The following is a 19,177-nucleotide window of genomic DNA, read 5'->3' on the forward strand; positions in this document are numbered from 1 at the left end:
AACGGTACCACCCGACTTCTGGTATTTTGGGGATTTTGTCTTCATTTTTAACCCGAATTTGCTGTAAGTTGGCATTTGGAGTTCTCAATAGTCCAGCAATTTCCCCACTAAAAATTTTGGACGTAGGTCAAGGTTTAATATAGCCTCCATATAACGGTACCACCCAATTTCAAGCATTTTAATCTACATTTTCTGCTCAAATGGACTGTAATTCGGCATTTGGGGTTCTAAGTGGGCAAAAAATGTATATACTAAAAAGTTAAAAATAAAAAATAATTTAAAAAAATTAAGTTTCAGTGTTTTATTTAGAAATGCACTTAAAACTAAAAAATAATTTGTCGCTTAGCCCCAATAAATATATTCTTTCTCCTGATAGAATCTCTCAAATAAAACGCTTGCCGTTTAATTTTGCCACCATTCATAACTTAAATGCAAGCGTTTTATTTGAGAGATTCTATCATGAGATAGAATATATTTATTGAGGCTAAGCGACAAATTATTTTTTAGTTTTAAGTGCATTTCTAAATAAAACACTGAAACTTAATTTTTTTAAATTATTTTTTATTTTATGCCGCAGATAAAAAAACCTAGGAAATGGGAAAATCAGCAAAAATATATTTTAACAAATCCGCGTACTAAACCGCGATTTTCTTTGAAAATTTTTAGATATATGGAATCCTTTGTACGCGATTATAATATTTGCGAAAACGCGTGTCATAAATTACAGAGATGCGCGAGTAATATGGGTCTTTTACGCAAAAAAGAATGTGGAGGCACATCCACGGTTCTTGAAGAATCTATTTAAAAAACGTATTTTTTAATGGGCGCTAATAAACCCGGATGCGCATCAAAATTGTATGCACATTGCGTGACTTTTACCCACTTTCAGATTTTTGGCATTGTGAGATGCAACTGACGTCACACAATGGCCGCTGAGTGAGACATCGGAATATGCACAGATATTGAAAGAGATTGATTCGCGGTATCCAAAAACGGATGCGCATCAACTGACTTTTTAATTTTCATATGTTTTGAATAATTGCATTTTCAATATTACTCTTAATTTACTATCCTTGCAAGTTATCCCAGTAACTAATTAAGCTCTCGCGATGGTAAACCATATTTCTTGATGAAGTTTTAGCAGTACACATTAATTATTGTATGGGATTTTAGCTAAATAGTTGGAGAACAACCAATATTTTTTTTTTTCTAATTTTTCTAATCGAACCAAAAAATCTATTTGGAATAAAATTTTTTAACAATAAATTTGTTCGCTTTTGTTGTTGCTATATAATATGCAATTTATAAAACCAATGTTTATAATTTTGGTTTCGTTACCTGGCCGGGGAATCGGTCAATGGTGACAATATGCCCCTTAGTAATGTTGACGACATTTCCTGAGTATTTCAGCCATGAAAACCTTCTCTACAAGTGGTGTCTTAGCGTAAGCCGTTCAGACTTGGCGGTAAATTTGTGTATGTATAAATCCCAAAATTATACGCCAGTAGGAGGTTAGAGGGTGCCTTCACATTTACCAAAATTAATATTTAAAATAAAAGCTTTTACCGTAGCGACACCGACTACATATTGAAACAAGTAAGCAAAGGCTATAGTCGGACGGGGCCGACCATGTGATACCCTACACCACAACATGTAAGAATTAGCTATGTGCAACCGCATTGAACGCTGAATGCCTGGGTTCGATTCCCATCGAATTGTCTACGGTGACAAAAAAAAACAAAAAAAAAATATATATATATATATATATATATATATATATATATATATATATATATATATATATATATATATATATATATATATATATAATTGTTCCACAAACATCCCATACGGGAGAAGGGAGACTTCTCTCATATCAATGACATACTGTTTATTGCCGAGTCCGAACGGCGTGTCCTAAGACACCACTTGTAGAGAAGTTTTACATGGCGGAAATACTCAGGAAATGTCGCCAACATAGCTGAGGGGTATTTTGCCACCGTTGAAATTTTTGATGTTGCCTGGCCGGGGAATCGAACCCACGACCTTTAGCGTGCAAGGCGGGTGTGCATACCATGGCACAATACCCCTTAGTAATGTTGGCCATATTTCCTGTGTATTTCAGCTATGAAAAACGCCTCAACAAGCGGCAACTTAGGACACGCCGTTCGGACTCGGCGATAAAAACTAGGTCACATATCAATAACTTAATATGAATCCATTGATATAAGACAAGCCTCCCTTGTCTTTACTGGAATGTTTGAAATGATGATAATTCACATTGATTAGCCCCTCCTGCTACATCTTAAAATTGTCTTTGAATATCAGGTTCCTTTTTGGAAGAGACCTAAAATAAATACATATATATACCACGCAATTTGGTATATTTAATAATTGGAAAAATTGCGAGTTTATTGAAGATCTATCGTCCAAAATTGTGCACTTGTACCTCAGATATGCTTCGAAATTAGTTCATTGTGGACATATATTGTTATATTTTAAGTATATTTTATACAGGTAGAAATAACTAACAATGAATATAAATTCAAAAATTTTGAATTCAAACAAATTTATAAATCCCAAAATTATTCATATTCAATTATACAGCAAAGAAGATAGTATAAGTCAGCTGCGCTAACTGTGATATACCGTCAGCCTCTAAAAATATGTATATTTATATTTATTTAGTAATATGAGGCTATACCAAATCAATTTTAGTAAGCTAAATTCTGAGTTTTGGACATATTTGAGAATTATTTTTTCAGATTTGTAATTTTATTTTTTTGAACTTCTGGACTATTATCTCAGGAAGTATGACTTACCCCGGGAAAGGGACCAGAATAGGGACCGAAAAAAACCTTCTTCAAAAAAAGAAACTAATAATAATCAAATAGATCCGATACGGGTCCTCAAACTGCACTTTTCCCAAATTTTGTGTGGGAGGTACTCGAAGGACGGACATATTCCGACCTGACACATGACTGGATGAAAAAATACGATGTGTAAAGTTTCGACCAATCAGAAAATCCCTTTGAGAGTTAACTTGCGCATTTGCGGCGCAAGTACAATAAGCAGAAAAAAATTCAAAACCATTCGAGAGGACTCTTAAATATCCCTTTTCCGAATTTTGTGTGGGAGATACCCTAAGGACCGACATAGTCTTATCCGATCTATATCTGAAAGGAATAATAATATATGGAAAGTTTAGAGCAAATCGATTGCTCACTTCACCAGTTAACGTTCACACAATTTTTCGAAAACAATTTTGAAATTTTTTGGGGGAGGTGTGGACCGACATAGCCTACATTCTAACATAAACAAAGTTTGTAGAAAATTTGGTTCTAATCTGTAGATCCGTTCGAGAGTTATCGTGCGCACCAGCCAGCTAGACATTAAGAGAGACAGATGAACGGACAGCGCTAAATAGACTCCAAATTGTCTAAAAAGAAATTCGTCCAAATATACTTGGGGTCTAAAACCAATATTTCGATGAGACACATCTTTGGTCGTATTTTGTTTGTATCCCCTTTACCCTAAATCCTGAAGTATAAAATAGGTGGCGAGGCGACCCGATGTTGCAATATTTGTATAAAAATACAATTTGACAACTGAACTGAAAATTTTTCTGTCATGATAGAGACAATTTGTAGCATGGGAGGAAATTGTGGTTCTCTACACAAAACACATTATATATCAGACAGTAGGTGCGTTATCTAGCAGACACGTTATTGCAATTTGCATCAGGGGAAAGATCATTAGTTATTTTTCCATATGTAGGCTACTTTGCCGGTATATGCCCTCCAGGAATGAAAATATGGACCAAAAATAAAATTTGTATATTTTTCATACAAAAGTAATGATCTATGTCAACCGCTAAATAATATCAGATCATCATGCAAAATTATAGGCATTTTCTTCAACCTAAACTCTTACCTCGTGCAAAATTTCGTGACTATTGAGCGATAATTGCGACCTCTAGCGGGCTTATGATTACACTATAAACAATAAACTGGGTATATTAGGATGTAACTCTGTTAGCTGATCACGTGCATCAACATAATTGACATCAATTGAAAGGTCAAGAGATCGTCTTCCAAATATAACTCACGAGTGGGGAATGTGTCTTTCAGGAACAAAGATATAAGCTGTTTATTGAACATTTTCACAATGTTCACACAAAAGTTGTGGTCCATTTAACCATCTAAATATTATCTGATCGCCATCTCAAATTGCAGGCTTCATCTTTGTCATATACTCTTAACTTATTTAAAATTTCGAGGCGATCGGACTATTATTGCGACCAACAGAGCAGCTACAAAATCGGATAAGAATTATGTTTTTGGTCCATTTCACCCGCTAACTATTTCACGATCATCACCAATTAAAATAGCGATCTATTTTGATGTGAAACCGACCTCCCTACCAAATTTCGTGACGATCGGTCCATAATTGCGCCCTGCAGTTTGATTACAATTTATAATGGACAGACGGACACACGGACGGACGGACGGACGGACACACATCTCAAAATCGCTTAATCTCGCCGAGATATGAAGATTGGTATACAACATTGGGGGTCTCCGACAAATATTTCGCGGTGTTACATGAATTTTTCCCAAAACAAACTTATAATACCCTTTCCACATAGTGGTGTAGGGTATAAAAATGTGGCGATGAAGACATGAAAAGTATTATTTTTTGACGAAATAATAGACAAAGTAATGGCTGATTTTTACAGTGGGTTTGGGTACTAATTTTCTTAATAAAAAGTTAAAATTTTTAGTAACTACCCTTTTGTTGAACAGGTGCGATATGTGTAAAAATCCTGTTTATAAGTTTGGTTTCGAATTTTTTACGCGTTGCACGATGGGGCCAATGATAGGTTTTCGAGGCAACAAATCACTGGGGCAAGCTAGACCTTCCAAATTTTGTACAGATGTTTATAATGGGCTTAGAAACTAATGTGCCAAATTTGGTTCATATCGGTTCATATATACATATAGCTGCCGTATATATGTTCGCCCGATTTCAAGCAATTGATGGACCAAACACGCAAATTCTGCCCAATTTTTATGCGATTTGGAAAATACCACGGAATTAGGACTACAAATAAGTTTGCCAAGTTATATTGAAATCGGTTCAGATTTTGATATTGCTCCCATATATATTTTCGCCCGATTTTAGGTATTTGGTGCACCAATCTCGCTATGTATGTCCAATCTTGATGAAATTTGAAATGTGTGACGGATTTTGGTCTAGAAACATTTTTGGCAAATCATATTGAAATCGGTTCAGAATTGGATATAGCTCCCATATATATGTTCGCCCGATGATTGACCAAGCATGCACATTCCATCAAATTACAATAACATTTGGAAAATGTTACGGAATTCGGACTACAAATAAGTTTGTCAAGTTATATTGAAATCGGTTCAGACATGGAAATAGCTAACCTATATACATATGTTCAAATTTCATGGTTTTGTCTGTGCTTTGTTATAAGTTAATAAAAAAAGGTTCCAAATTTAGTAAAAATCGGCTAAGATTCCGCCACAAAAGCCAAAGTTTGCGATATCTTTGAAATTATATATTACTATTATTATATACGTCTATTAAATTTTTCCGAAATCCAATTGGTAACATTAATGGGTTTCCGATTATTCGCCAACCAAAACATAAAAATGTCCATATTTTTAAGTATTACGACATCTGAAATCAGATTTTTATGAAAAGGCGCAGATAGGCGCAGCTAATTTTTTCACAAAATGATAGTACACATTAATACCTTTTACCACATATATATAATATCCTAGATCTACCTAGATCTCAAAAGTTATACTCCAGAGATCACATGGATAACAAAGCAAAATACTCCAAAAAAGACATCACATCTTAATTCAAAAATACATTTACCACACATAACATTTTTATTATTTGTTAACACTATCTTATTTTACATACCCATTGAAGTGCTTTCCATTTTTAAAAAATATAAAAATGTTGAAATGGTCTTTTTGGCGCCTAAAATGCTTTCACTACTTATTTATGATGAATGTCGGAAAATGATGCATAAGAAAATATGTCACCATTGCCAGATCAGTATGTCGCTATGTGATGTTACCAGATTGATTTATTTTTTTTATTTTTAGTGATTCAGAGTGTTAGCAATCGAAATCCATTATTATTTTTTTCAAATTGTTCACTTCAAAAATTGACTTTTTGCCTCGAAAACCTGCTATTGGCGTTGTCTAGATTCTGTACGTATTTTTAATTTATTTTTTAGAGGTTTATACGGATTTAGATTTTTTAATTTGTTTGATTTTCCGCGAAAATAAAAACAAATTTTAGAAGTTATGGTGCGTCTACGAATTGATGTCAAATGCTGTTACTTATATATGCATACTAGCAAATGCCCGCTACTTCGTATTCGGAAAGGGAATAAAATATATATAAACAATATTTAATATGGAAATGGTGAACACTGGAGATTCTGTTGTACTAAAACCTATTTTTATTACCAATATTTAATCGCGTTAACTCATTTTAGTGCAGTAAAATGTAGTTAGAATTTAAAAAAAAAAAAAAAATCTGCCGTATCACACCCCTACACAACTACCATATTTTTTTATTTCGAATTTCCAAAACTACGACCTCATATCACAGACATACACCAACAGCGACTCATATTGCAAATTTCAGTCTTGACTTTTGGTTTTACAGCATTCCCTTCCAGTACGAATTTCCAAACACTAAACATTCACTAAGCATTCAAAATTGGCATAAAAATCCACGTTTTCGTATATCCCCATATAACAGTACAACTCGTGTAGTAGTGTATTTTAGAAATAGAACAAATCTATATTGTCCAATTTTCTTTAAATTTGGACCTTGAATACTCGGAAGATATAAAAGTTTAATTTAAAAAATGAGATATTTTGAAGATACCAAAATTTTTTTGGTACAAACATGTTACCAAACTTTTCGTACACATAGGTAAACTTTTCAAATATTACTTCCCAATATTCAACATATATCCCAACTGCAATTCACTTTTCCAGCTTTATCTGTTCCCCTGTAACCAATTATAATACTATTTAGTACCTTTTGTATAAATAAGTAAGAACTTTCAAACCCTCCTTTCTACCTCCTCTCTAAACTCCAATTACTAATCGAATACCGAATTTTTAAATTCCAGTTCTACCCCTTTACAAAATTACAAATTGAACAAAATTATGTACCATATAACAAATATCAAAATGTACCAAATTTTGTACCATTAAGCACTTTTTGTACACGACTTTCCAGTAACAACTTTCATATATCTGCTCTATCAGTTCACCTAACTCCAAATTATAGCCAATGTAATTCTATTTAGCACTTTTCCACAAGTACGTATTTCCATAACTACCTCAATCCTACACTCCAACAGTAATCTGTTCACGCAAAAACAAATTGTATCGAATTTAGTACCATTTAGTACTGCTTCGTGCACATTAGTACGATTTTCCAAAGCTACCTCCATATCTCAATTCTACATTCCAACAGTAATTTTTATTCTAAATTTCAGGATTCCAGCTCTCCGTTCACCCAAATCCGAAGTGTACTAAATTTAGTAGGTTTCGTTCTTTGTTACTTTTCATTTGTGACCCTCATTCCCAATTTTAGGATTCCAGCTCAATCCGTTCACCCAAATTCAAATTGTACTAAATTTAGTACAATTTCGTACTTTTCGTACCATTATAGTTCAAATTTCCAAAAACCTTTCATGAGGGCCACTGACCTCATTCAAAATTTCAGGATTCAAGCTCTATCCGTTCACCCAAATCCAAATAGTACTAAATTTAGTACCATTTAGTATTTTTCGTGCACTTATAGTTCGAATTGCCAAAAACTTTCATTGTTACTTTTCATTAGTAACCCTCATTCCAAATTTCGGGATTCCAGCTCTATCTGTTCACCCAAATCCAAATTGTACTAAATTTAGTACCATTTAGTACTTTTCGTACCCTTATAGTTCGAATTTCCAAAAACCTTCCATTGTTAATCTTCATCAGTTGCCCTTATTCCAAATTTCAAGATTCCAGCTCTATCCATTCACCCAAATCCAAATTGTACTTAATTTAGTACCATTTAGTGCTTTTCGTGCATTTATAATTCGAATTTCCAAAAAACCTTTCATAGTTACTTTCCATTAGTGACCCTCATTCCAAATTTCAAGATTCCAACTCTATCCGTTCACTCAAATTCGAATTGTACTAAATTTAGTACCATTTAGTACTATTCGTACCCTTATAGTTCGAATTTCCAAAAACCTTTCATTGTTACTCTTCATCAGTGGCCGTCATTCCAAATTTCAGGATTCCAGCTCTATCCGTTCACCCAAATCCAAGTTGTGCTAAATTTAGTACCATTTAGTACTTTTCATACACATATGTAAGAATTTCCAAAACCATTTTCTTATATCGCCACCACTACCCTAACTTGTTTCCATACCAAATTCCATGATTCTAGTTATATCCGTTTAAAATATTCAATTGGTACTAAATTTTGTAAATTTTAGTACTTTTTGTACACTTAGAGGTCGAATTTCCAAAAACCTTTTGGTACATCTTTCTAACTCTCCTTCAGTTACCCTCATTCCAAATTTCAGAATTCTAGCTCTTCCCGTTTGCCTAATACCAAGGGTACCATATTTAGTACCTTTTAGTACTTTTCGTACACTTCTAGGTCGAATTTTCAAAAACCCATCCCTATCTCACCTCTACACAGCAACAGCAACCTACACCCAAAATTTCAACTTTCTAGCTTCAGCGGTTTCGTCTGGGCGCTGATGAATCAGTCAGTCAGTCAGTCAGTGAATACCTCACCTCACTGCTCTATTATATATATACTAGCAAATGCCCGCTACTTCGTATGCGGAAAGGAAACGAAATATATATAAACAATATTTAATACGGGAATGGTGAATACTGGAGATTCTGTTGTACTAAGACCTATTTTTATTACCAATATTTTTTCGATTGTAGTCAGAATTTAAAAAAAAAAATTGCCGTATCGCATCCCTACACAGCTACCATATTTTTTATTTCGAATTTCCAAAACTACGTATCATATTGCAAATTTCAGATTTGACTCCTGGTTTTACCCCTTCACTAACACAGCATTCTCTTCCAGTACGAATTTCCAAACACTAAACTTTATCTCACCCCTTCACAACAACAATCACGCACATTCACAATTCAAGGTTCTAGCTTTAGCGGTTTCGCCCAGAACCCGAATAGGTCCGTTAAATTTTCGGCCACGTTTTCGTATATCCCCATATAACGGTACCTCTCGACTTAGTGTATTTTTAAAGAAGATCAAATGTATATTGTCCAATTTTCTTTAAATTTGGACCTTGAATACTCAGAGGATATAGAAGCTTAATTTAAAAAATCTCCACTTCAATCCACGTTTATTAGAAGAGATATTTTGAAGGTTTAGAGTATTTTGAAGATCTTCTGCACATTTTCCAACCGAAATTCGGAATTTGTGGCATGAAAGGTTAGAAAACTTCTTTACAAAAAATTGTACTTAATGTGCACCGGTATGTCAACCGTATATAACGGCAAATTTTTTGAAGGCATTTCAATTTAGGATTTTTTAATATCAGGGGGTAAATACCTTCTAGTTAACAAAAATGTCGCATTGAACCACATTTTCAAATTTACATACCAAAGCGGTCAGACAAAAAACATTTTTTGAAAAGATACTTCACGTTTGACTACTTAATTTCAGTACATTATTTAGAAACTCCTTGGCGTTAACATCAAATCAATGGGACAATATTCAGTACAATTTTTCAAACTCAGAACTTTGTCTCAAACTTTAAAGCGATCTTTGTAACAAATATTTTTCCATTTCGTATTTTTTGTACAAATAGCATATTTTTAAATTATATAATCCCAGCTTTGTTCCTACACCCAACACCAAATTTAGTACCTTAACTATTTAAAATGGTTTTGGTATCAACATGTTACCAAACTTTTCCTACACATAGGTAAACGTTTCAAAAATTACTTCCTTATATTCAACATATATCCTAACCCCAATTCAGTTTTCCAGTTTTACCAGTTCCCCTGAAACCCATTTGAGGACTATTTAGTAGTTTTTGTATAAATAAGTACGAATTTTCAAAACCTCCTCCATACCTCCACTCTAAACACCAATTGCTAATCTAATACCCAATTTCAAAATTCCAGTTCTACCCTTTACAAAATCACAAATTGTACAAAATTCTATACCATATAGCAAATACCAAAAGTTACCAAATTTTGTACCATTTAGCACTTTTCGTACACGATTTTCCAAAATATACTTTCATATCTCAGCTCTATCAGTTCACCTAAACCCAAATTATAGCCAATGTAGTTCCATTTAGCACTTTTCCATAAGTACGAATTTCCAAAACTACCTTAATCCTACACTCCAACAATAATCTGTTCACGCAAATACAAATTATAGCGAATTTCGTACCATTTAGTAGTACTTCGTACACATTAGTACGATTTTCCAAAGCTACCTCCATATCTCAATTCTATATTCCAACAGTAATCTTAATTCCAAATTTCAGGATTCCAGCTCTTCAAATCCAAATCATACTAAACTCACTACCATTTAGGACTTTTCGACCTTTGGTACATCTTTCTTACTCTTCATCAGTGACCCCCATTCCAAATTTCAGGATTCCGGCCCTATTCGTTAACCCATACCCAAATTGTACTATATTTAGTACCATTTAGTATTTTTCGTATAATTTTAGTTCGAATTTCCAAAAACCTTTCTTTTTTACTCTCCATCAGTGACCTTCATTCCAAATTTCAAAATTCCAGCTCTATCCGTTCACCCAAACCCAAATTGTACTAAATTGACTACCATTTATTACATTTCGTACACTAATAGTTCGAATTCCAAAAACCTTTCATTGTTACTCTCCATCAGTGACCCTCATTACAAATTTCAGGATTCCAGCTCGATCCGTTCACCCAAATCCAAATTGTACTAAATTTAGTACCATTTAGAACTTTTCGTGCACTTATAATTCGAATTTCCAAAAACCTTTCTTTATTACTCTCCACCAGGGACCCTAATTTCAAATTTCAGGATTCTAGCTCCATCCGTTCACCCAAATCCAAATTGTACTAAATTTAGTACCATTTAGTACTTTTCGTACCCTTATAGTTCGAATTTCCAAAAACCTTTCATTGTTACTCTTCATCAGTGACCCTCGTTCCAAATGTCTGTATTCCAGCTCAATCTGTTCACCCAAATCAAAATTGTACTAAATTTAGTACCATTTAGTACTTTTCGTACACTTGTAATTCGAATTTCCAAAAAGTTTCTTTTTTTCTCTTCATCAGTGACCTTCATTCCAAATTTCAGGATTCCAGCTCTGTTCGTTCACCCAAACCCAAATTGTACTAAATTTAGTACCATTTATTACTTTTCGTATACTTATAGTTCGAATTCCAAAAACCTTTCATTTTTACTCTTCATCGGTGATCCAAATCCAAATTTCAGGATTCCAGCTCTATCCGTTCACCCAAATCCGAATTGTACTAAATTTAGTACCATTTAATACTTTGCGTGCACTTATGGTTCGAATTTCCAAAAACCTTTCTTTTTTACTCTCCATCAGTGACCTTCATTCCAAATTTCAAGATTCCAGCTCTATTCGTTCACCCAAACTCAAATTGTACTAAATTTAGTACCATTTAGTACTTTTCGCACCTTTATAGTTCGAATCTACAAAAACCTTTCATTGTTACTCTTCATCAGTGACCCTCATTCCAAATGTCTGTATTCCAGCTCAATCCGTTCACCCAAATCAAAATGGTACTAAATTTAGTACCATTTAGTACTTTTCGTACCCTTACAGTTCGAATTTCCAAAAACCTTTCATTCTTACTCTTCATCAGTGACCCTCATTCCAAATGCCTGTATTCCAGCTCTATCCGTTCACCCAAATCCAAATTGTACTAAATTTAGTACCATTTAGTACTATTCGTGCACTTATAGTTCGAATTTCCAAAAACCTTTCTTTGTTACTCTCCACAAGTTACCCTAATTTCAAATTTCAGGATTCCAGCTCTATCCGTTCACCCAAACCCAAATTGTACTAAATTGACTACCATTTATTACTTTTCGTACACTAATAGTTCGAATTCCAAAATCCTTTCATGTTTACTCTTCATCAGTGATCCTCATTCCAAATTTCAGGATTCCAGCTCAATCCGTTCACCCAAATCCAAATTGTACTAAATTTAGTACCATTTAGAACTTTTCGTGCACTTATAATTCGAATTTCCAAAAACCTTTCTTTATTACTCTCCACCAGGGACCCTAATTTCAAATTTCAGGATTCTAGCTCCATCCCTCATCCCAACCCTCATTCCAAATGCCTGTATTCCAGCTCTATCCGTTCACCCAAATCCAAATTGTACTAAATTTAGTACCATTTAGTACTATTCGTGCACTTATAGTTCGAATTTCCAAAAACCTTTCTTTGTTACTCTCCACAAGTTACCCTAATTTCAAATTTCAGGATTCCAGCTCCATCCGTTCACCCAAATCCAAATTGTACTAAATTTAGTACCATTTAGTACTTTTCGTACCCTTGTAATTCGAATTTCCAAAAACCTTTCTTTTTTACTCTTCATCAGTGACCTTCATTCCAAATTTCAGGATTCCAGCTCTGTTCGTTCACCCAAACCCAAATTGTACTAAATTTAGTACCATTTATTACTTTTCGTATACTTATAATTCGAATTCCAAAAACCTTTCGTTTTTACTCTTCATCGGTGATCCAAATCCAAATTTCAGGATTCCAGCTCTATCCGTTCACCCAAATCCGAATTGTACTAAATTTAGTACCATTTAATACTTTGCGTGCACTTATGGTTCGAATTTCCAAAAACCTTTCTTTTTTACTCTCCATCAGTGACCTTCATTCCAAATTTCAAGATTCCAGCTCTATTCGTTCACCCAAACTCAAATTGTACTAAATTTAGTACCATTTAGTACTTTTCGTACCTTTATAGTTCGAATCTACAAAAACCTTTCATTGTTACTCTTCATCAGTGAACCTCATTCCAAATGTCTGTATTCCAGCTCAATCCGTTCACCCAAATCAAAATTGTACTAAATTTAGTACCATTTAGTACTTTTCGTTCCCTTACAGTTCGAATTTCCAAAAACCTTTCTTTGTTACTCTCCACAAGTTAACCTAATTTCAAATTTCAGGATTCCAGCTCTATCCGTTCACACAAATCCAAATTGTACTAAATTTAGTACCATTTAGTACTTTTCGTACCCTTGTAGTTCGAATTTCCAAAAACCCTTTGGTACATCTTTCTAGCTCTCCATCAGTTACCCGCATTCCAAATTTCAGAATTCTAGCTCTTACCGTTTGCCTAATACAAAGGGTACCATATTTAGTACCTTTTAGTACTTTTCGTACGCTTCTAGGTCGATTTTCCAAAAACCCAGCCTTATCTCACCCCTTCACACCAACAGCAACCTACACCCAAAATTTCAACTTTCTAGCTTTAGCGGTTTCGTCTGGGCGCTGATGAATCAGTCAGTCAATCAGTCAGTCAGTCAGTCAGTCACTCACCTCACTACTCTTTTATATATATAGATATATATATATATATATATATATATATATATATATATATATATATATATATATATATATATATATATATATATATATATATATAAGATAAGATATAAGATATTTTCTCAATACAACAAATAAGAAATTTTAAAATATCTTTTCTTTATAAGAGGGTATAAACACTTGCATACGGGCAAAATGTGCCTCATCGAAATAATAGTTTTAGACCCCAAGTACATTTGGACGAAATGTGTTTCAGACAATTTGGAGTCGATTTAGCAATGTCCTTCCGTCCGTCTGGCTGGCTGGTGCGCACTATAACTCTCGAACGGATGAGCCGATTTGGTCCAAAATTTGGCTTTCGTATTATTTTGTCCAAACTTAGTTTAAGTTCGAAAATGGGTTATATCGGTCCACTCCTCCCCCACAAAAGTTCGAAAATGTTCGTAAAATTAGTGCGTACGATAATTCTTGAAGGGAGTAACCGATTTGATCCACACTATGCAAATCGTGAAATGCCTACCAGACTTAGATAAGGTTCCAATATGGACTCAATCGTTCCATTCCTTCGGGTACCTCCCACACAAAATTTCGGATAAGTTCAGTTTAGTGCCTGCTCTCGAATCGCTTAGATTTTTGTTGTAACAACTTGTATTCGCTGCTCCCCATACGACGGTACAAGTTTCATCAGGGGCGAGTCCATACTTCCTGAGAAAATAACCTGAAAGTTGCAAAAAATCCCTTTGACACCTTGTCTAATGGTTGGAGCGCAAGATAACTCTCGAAAGGATCTGTCGATTCAGTCCAAAACTGGCCTTCGTAATATTTTGTTCAAATTTAGTTTAGGTTCGAAGATAAGTTATATCGGTCCAGTCCTTCCGGTACCTCCCCCCCCCCCAAAAGTTAAAAAAAATGCAGTTTTCGGCCTTCTCTCGAATCAATTTTATCTTTGTTGTAATAAATTGCATTCGCTGCCGCCATTACGACGGTACAAGTTTTTTAGGGTGCAAATTCGTCCATTCGTCCTTAGAAAATAGCCCTAAAGTTATAAAAACCCCTACGGAACCATGTAAAGTGGCTGAATGAAGCGCACGATAACTCTCGATCGGATCAGCCGATTCGGTCCAAAATTTAGCTTCCGTAATATTTTTCCAAGCTTTGTTTAATTTCGAAGATGGGCAATATCGATGCGCAACTTCCGCAAAATGTGCCCCATCGAAATAATGGTTTTAGACCCCAAGTATGTTCGAACGAAGCGCACGATAACTCTCGAATGGATCAACCGATTCGGTTCAAAATTTGGCTTTCGTAATATTTTGTCCAAACTTAGTTTATGTTCGAAGATGGGTTATATCGGTCCACTCCTTCCGGTACCACCCTCAAAAATGTTCAAAAATGTTCTGAAAATTTGTGCGCACAATAATTCTTGAAGGGAGTGACCGATTTGGTCCATACTTTGCACATCGTGAAATTTCTGCCAGACTCCTCCAGGTACCTCCCACAAAATTTCGGATATGTTCACTTTAATAACTGATCTCGAATCACTTTGATTTTTGTTGAAATAAAAGTTTTTTCAGTCCATACTTCTTAAGAGAACAGTCCGAAAGGTGTTAAAAATCCATATGGCACTATATGTAGTGGCTGGAGCTCACGATAACTCCCGAACTGATCACCTGATTTGGTCCAAAATTTGGCCTTCGTCATATTTTGTCCAAACTTAGCTTCAGTTCGAAAATGGGCAATACTGGTCCACACCTTCCGGTACTTCCCCCCAATATTTAAAAATGTCACTTAAATGGTGTGCACGATATCTCTTGCACGGAGCAACCAATTCGGTATAAACTTTGAATTTCCTAATATTTTGTCCAAATTTAGTTTAAGTTCTAAAATGGCCCATATCGGTCCTCTCCTTAGGGTACCTCCCCCACAAAGTTCAACATTTGTGTCTACGTGCAGTTTAGGGTCTGTTCCAAAACAAGATCCACTTCCATAATAGATTATCTTTCAAGTACCTCCTCCGCAACACTTTTGAAATTTCAATTGCAAGTTCAAATGTCCAAAAATTGCCACACAATTCTGAAAAACCCCTAAATCTATCTGTCCATAGATGAAAGGCAAAGCCGACTGATACTTTTTTTACTTGTTTTCTTTAAAATTAGTTATGTTTGTAAGGCTTTTCTCCTTAAGAACTGCGAAAAATGGCAAAAAAATTTAGTTTTGAAAAATTCAGAATGTTTAGAAGCTACTTGCATCTTTAAATTCTTAAAAATGATTTTTTTGATTTGTCGCTGGGCGCATCCACTGTGCGGAAGTACAACAGTTTGCAGTTGTTACATACCGACAGGATATGACATTAAATATTACAAAAGCATTATTACCAATCCAACAACTGCTACTTCATCCGGAAGGACAATTTCGATAGTGGCGACTTTAATGCTTTGGCCATTGATTGATGTTGTCCAAGAACTATTCACAGGGATCGAAGATTATTAGATTTGTTTACCCAACAAGACGTAGAACTCTTAAACTCCTGTAGTTATCCACGATCAGAACCCTCACTCCTACTAGATCTCCTCAACGCCTTTGAGATGAAAACCAACCATTGTATTTATAAATATAATAATTTGTAGAAGTGGTCTTATTAAGCTTAGTGAATACACATTGTATCTGCTTAATTTAGCTGTGTAACGAAACTTATTTGAATATTGTAAAATAATACATTTGGGGGTTTTATTCTAACCATTTGTATTTAAATAAACATCTGCTTTTAAGTGGCTTAACGTTTTTTTTGACTTATCTAAAGTCCTTTCAATTTAGAGATTTAAGCCAAAATAGCCAAAAACTAACAACTGTTTTAAATTGTAGACCCGTTCCCCCAACAATTGTGACTAAATTTTATATTCAGACACTTTTTTTGTTGTTTCGTGTATAACAAGTTAGATCAACGTTCGGTGTTAGTTTTGCTCTGGGCTTTGCATTTTGGGCCTTTAATTCATTGCGACTTTTTAAAAAGCCTAAAAGCCTGGAAATATCTGTCATTTGTTTTGCTGTTGTCCTGTTTGCAAGGATTTTTTTCGTGCTGCTGTTGTGCCACTTTGCAAAAATGTATGGCCAAAAATGGAAAGAACGAGCCTAAACTAGCGAACCAACAAATGAAATAGCCAAAAAATAATATCAACAACTAGAATGTTAAACAAAACAAACTCTGCCTCTGGTTGCGCAAATCCTGAAAAATAATAAAATCTACTTTATTCCAATGATGTTTTTTGTGTTATTTTGTAGGGGTGTCCTAAAAAGTCACATTTGATATTTGTCGTCAAAACGTGTTAGTGGAAATGACTTTTGTGTTTCCATTGCTCTGTCACTCGTATCTTCCTGTTTGTAGATTTTTGTTGTTGTTAGTTGTTTGCGATGTTTGTTAACAAATAAAAAACGTTCGAGGCAAAAATACCGTTTTGATAGAAAACAAAAATGAAAACTTCATTGATATGACCAAGCAAATGGTAAAACTGACAGAGTGAATGGCTGGATGACTGGCTGATTCATTGAATGTTGTCTTTTAATTTGAGTCCAAATGTAAATTACAAAAAATGGTAATATTTTTCTTGTTGTTGTTGACGAAACAAAAACGTTTAGACTTGTATACAATTTTAGGTTTCATTGTGTGAAAACTCAAAATGGTTCGTCCTGAACAGTATGGACACATGCTGTTTTAGTTAGGCAGTGGAAAAGGTAGATGCAGAGCATTGTGTAGTTCTAGACCAAATATTGAACATCTTCAGATATCATGAAATCAGTTTAAACCTAATAATATCTTGTGCAACTGAACTGTTCTGGTTAGTTTTATTCAATGGATATAGGTTATCCGATTTAAGTTACTAAACCTGTTTTCGCCAAAAACATCATTTTCGATTAACCGAAAACACAGGTTATTTTGGTCGGTTAACCGGTTAAAAAATAGTGATATTTTTAATATTTCATTACCTGAAGATAAACTAAACGTAACTAGCACAAGGTACGGCAAAGTTATAAATGTCAGATACCTCTAAATTTGAAACATATGAACGATCTTGTTCAATACGCAGTTCCAATGGCCTACATCGTATGTACGACAAAATTATGTATACTAGGCCGGAGAGTTTTTTATGGAAAGAAAAACCTTAAATTGCGCGTCGCGTTTCTGATAACTGGGATTATACTGAACAAACAAGTCTACTAAAGCACATGTCTACGGTGAATATCGAGCCTCATGATTTTGACTTGAAGTTTTTTATCCACGATTTTTGGATATTTTGGCATATAACAGCCAAAACATTGCGATTTTCGATCCAACACAAAGGCAAACATTGTAACCAAGACAATAAATCAATTGGTTGAAAAATGGATGAGTTATGGAATTTTTGATGGTAATCACTCTAGCATGCACAAAAATTGAGATAGGATGCTGACACTTTAGAAAGATGGATTTTTTGTTTGGGGACATGCCAAGTTCGAAGATGGACTATATCGGTCCGCGTTTTGGTATAGCCCCCATATAACGGTACCTCCCGATATGAGATATTTTGACGTTTTAGCTTCATTTTTTGGCCGAATTAGCTATCATTTGACATTTAGGGTTTCCAGTGATCAAGAAACTTATCCACCAGAAATTATGGACATACAGCCACGTTTTGTCATAGCTCCTATATATTGGTGACTCCCGAATTCAGTTGTTTTGACGTTTTTAAAACAAAACTTGAAACTATGACAATCATTTTTTGTGGAGGCTTTTCTTGATCATGGAGAACCCAAAGTGTCAAAAGGTCAAAATATCTCAAATATATGCAAAATATAATGTTCTTTGTTTTGTTCGTAATTTATTTTAAAAATTATGAAAAATTCAATTAAAGCTTTAATTATTCAATCGAAATAACTGAAATCTGGTATTAAGTCTTCTTTTGAGTTACAAAGCGTTGCTCCCCATTTTCTGTATTTTGAAGATTTTAGCTACCTTATTCAACTAGAATAACTGAAATTTCGTATTTAGTATTCTCTAGGTGTCCAAAACACTATAACAGGTACAAAACATCCCTTAAATGTAAAAAATAACTAAACTAGCCTGCAGTCAAACTTAACATTTATTAAAATGGTTTAACTTCCGCCATTTCTGTTCAAAAATCTCATTCACATCACAGACATGCTTATTTTTTTATTTTCCCCTATATAGCTTTTGGGAACATGAACTGACTGTTTGGTTTTTGATTTACAATGTCAAAAACCATTTGCTGGCATTTCAAACGACCTCTATGAAAAGTATGTCCTGGGAAAAAAGGACATAAACAAATGATGAAATAAGAAATAAATAAAAAACATTTAGTTCGACCGGGCCGAACTTTTATACCCATGAAATATTCTGGATTTTATAAAATAATTAAAAAAAAAATAATTAAAAACCCAAAATACCCAACTCCAGCTAATTCGGTCAAGGAAAATCGGGCGGTTCCGTTATAAGGGGGCTATACCACAACATTGGCCAAT

The sequence above is a fragment of the Musca autumnalis genome, unplaced genomic scaffold (assembly GCF_047663935.1).
Source record: "Musca autumnalis isolate F117 unplaced genomic scaffold, ASM4766393v1 scaffold_1, whole genome shotgun sequence".
Classification (NCBI taxonomy): Eukaryota; Metazoa; Arthropoda; class Insecta; order Diptera; family Muscidae; genus Musca; species Musca autumnalis.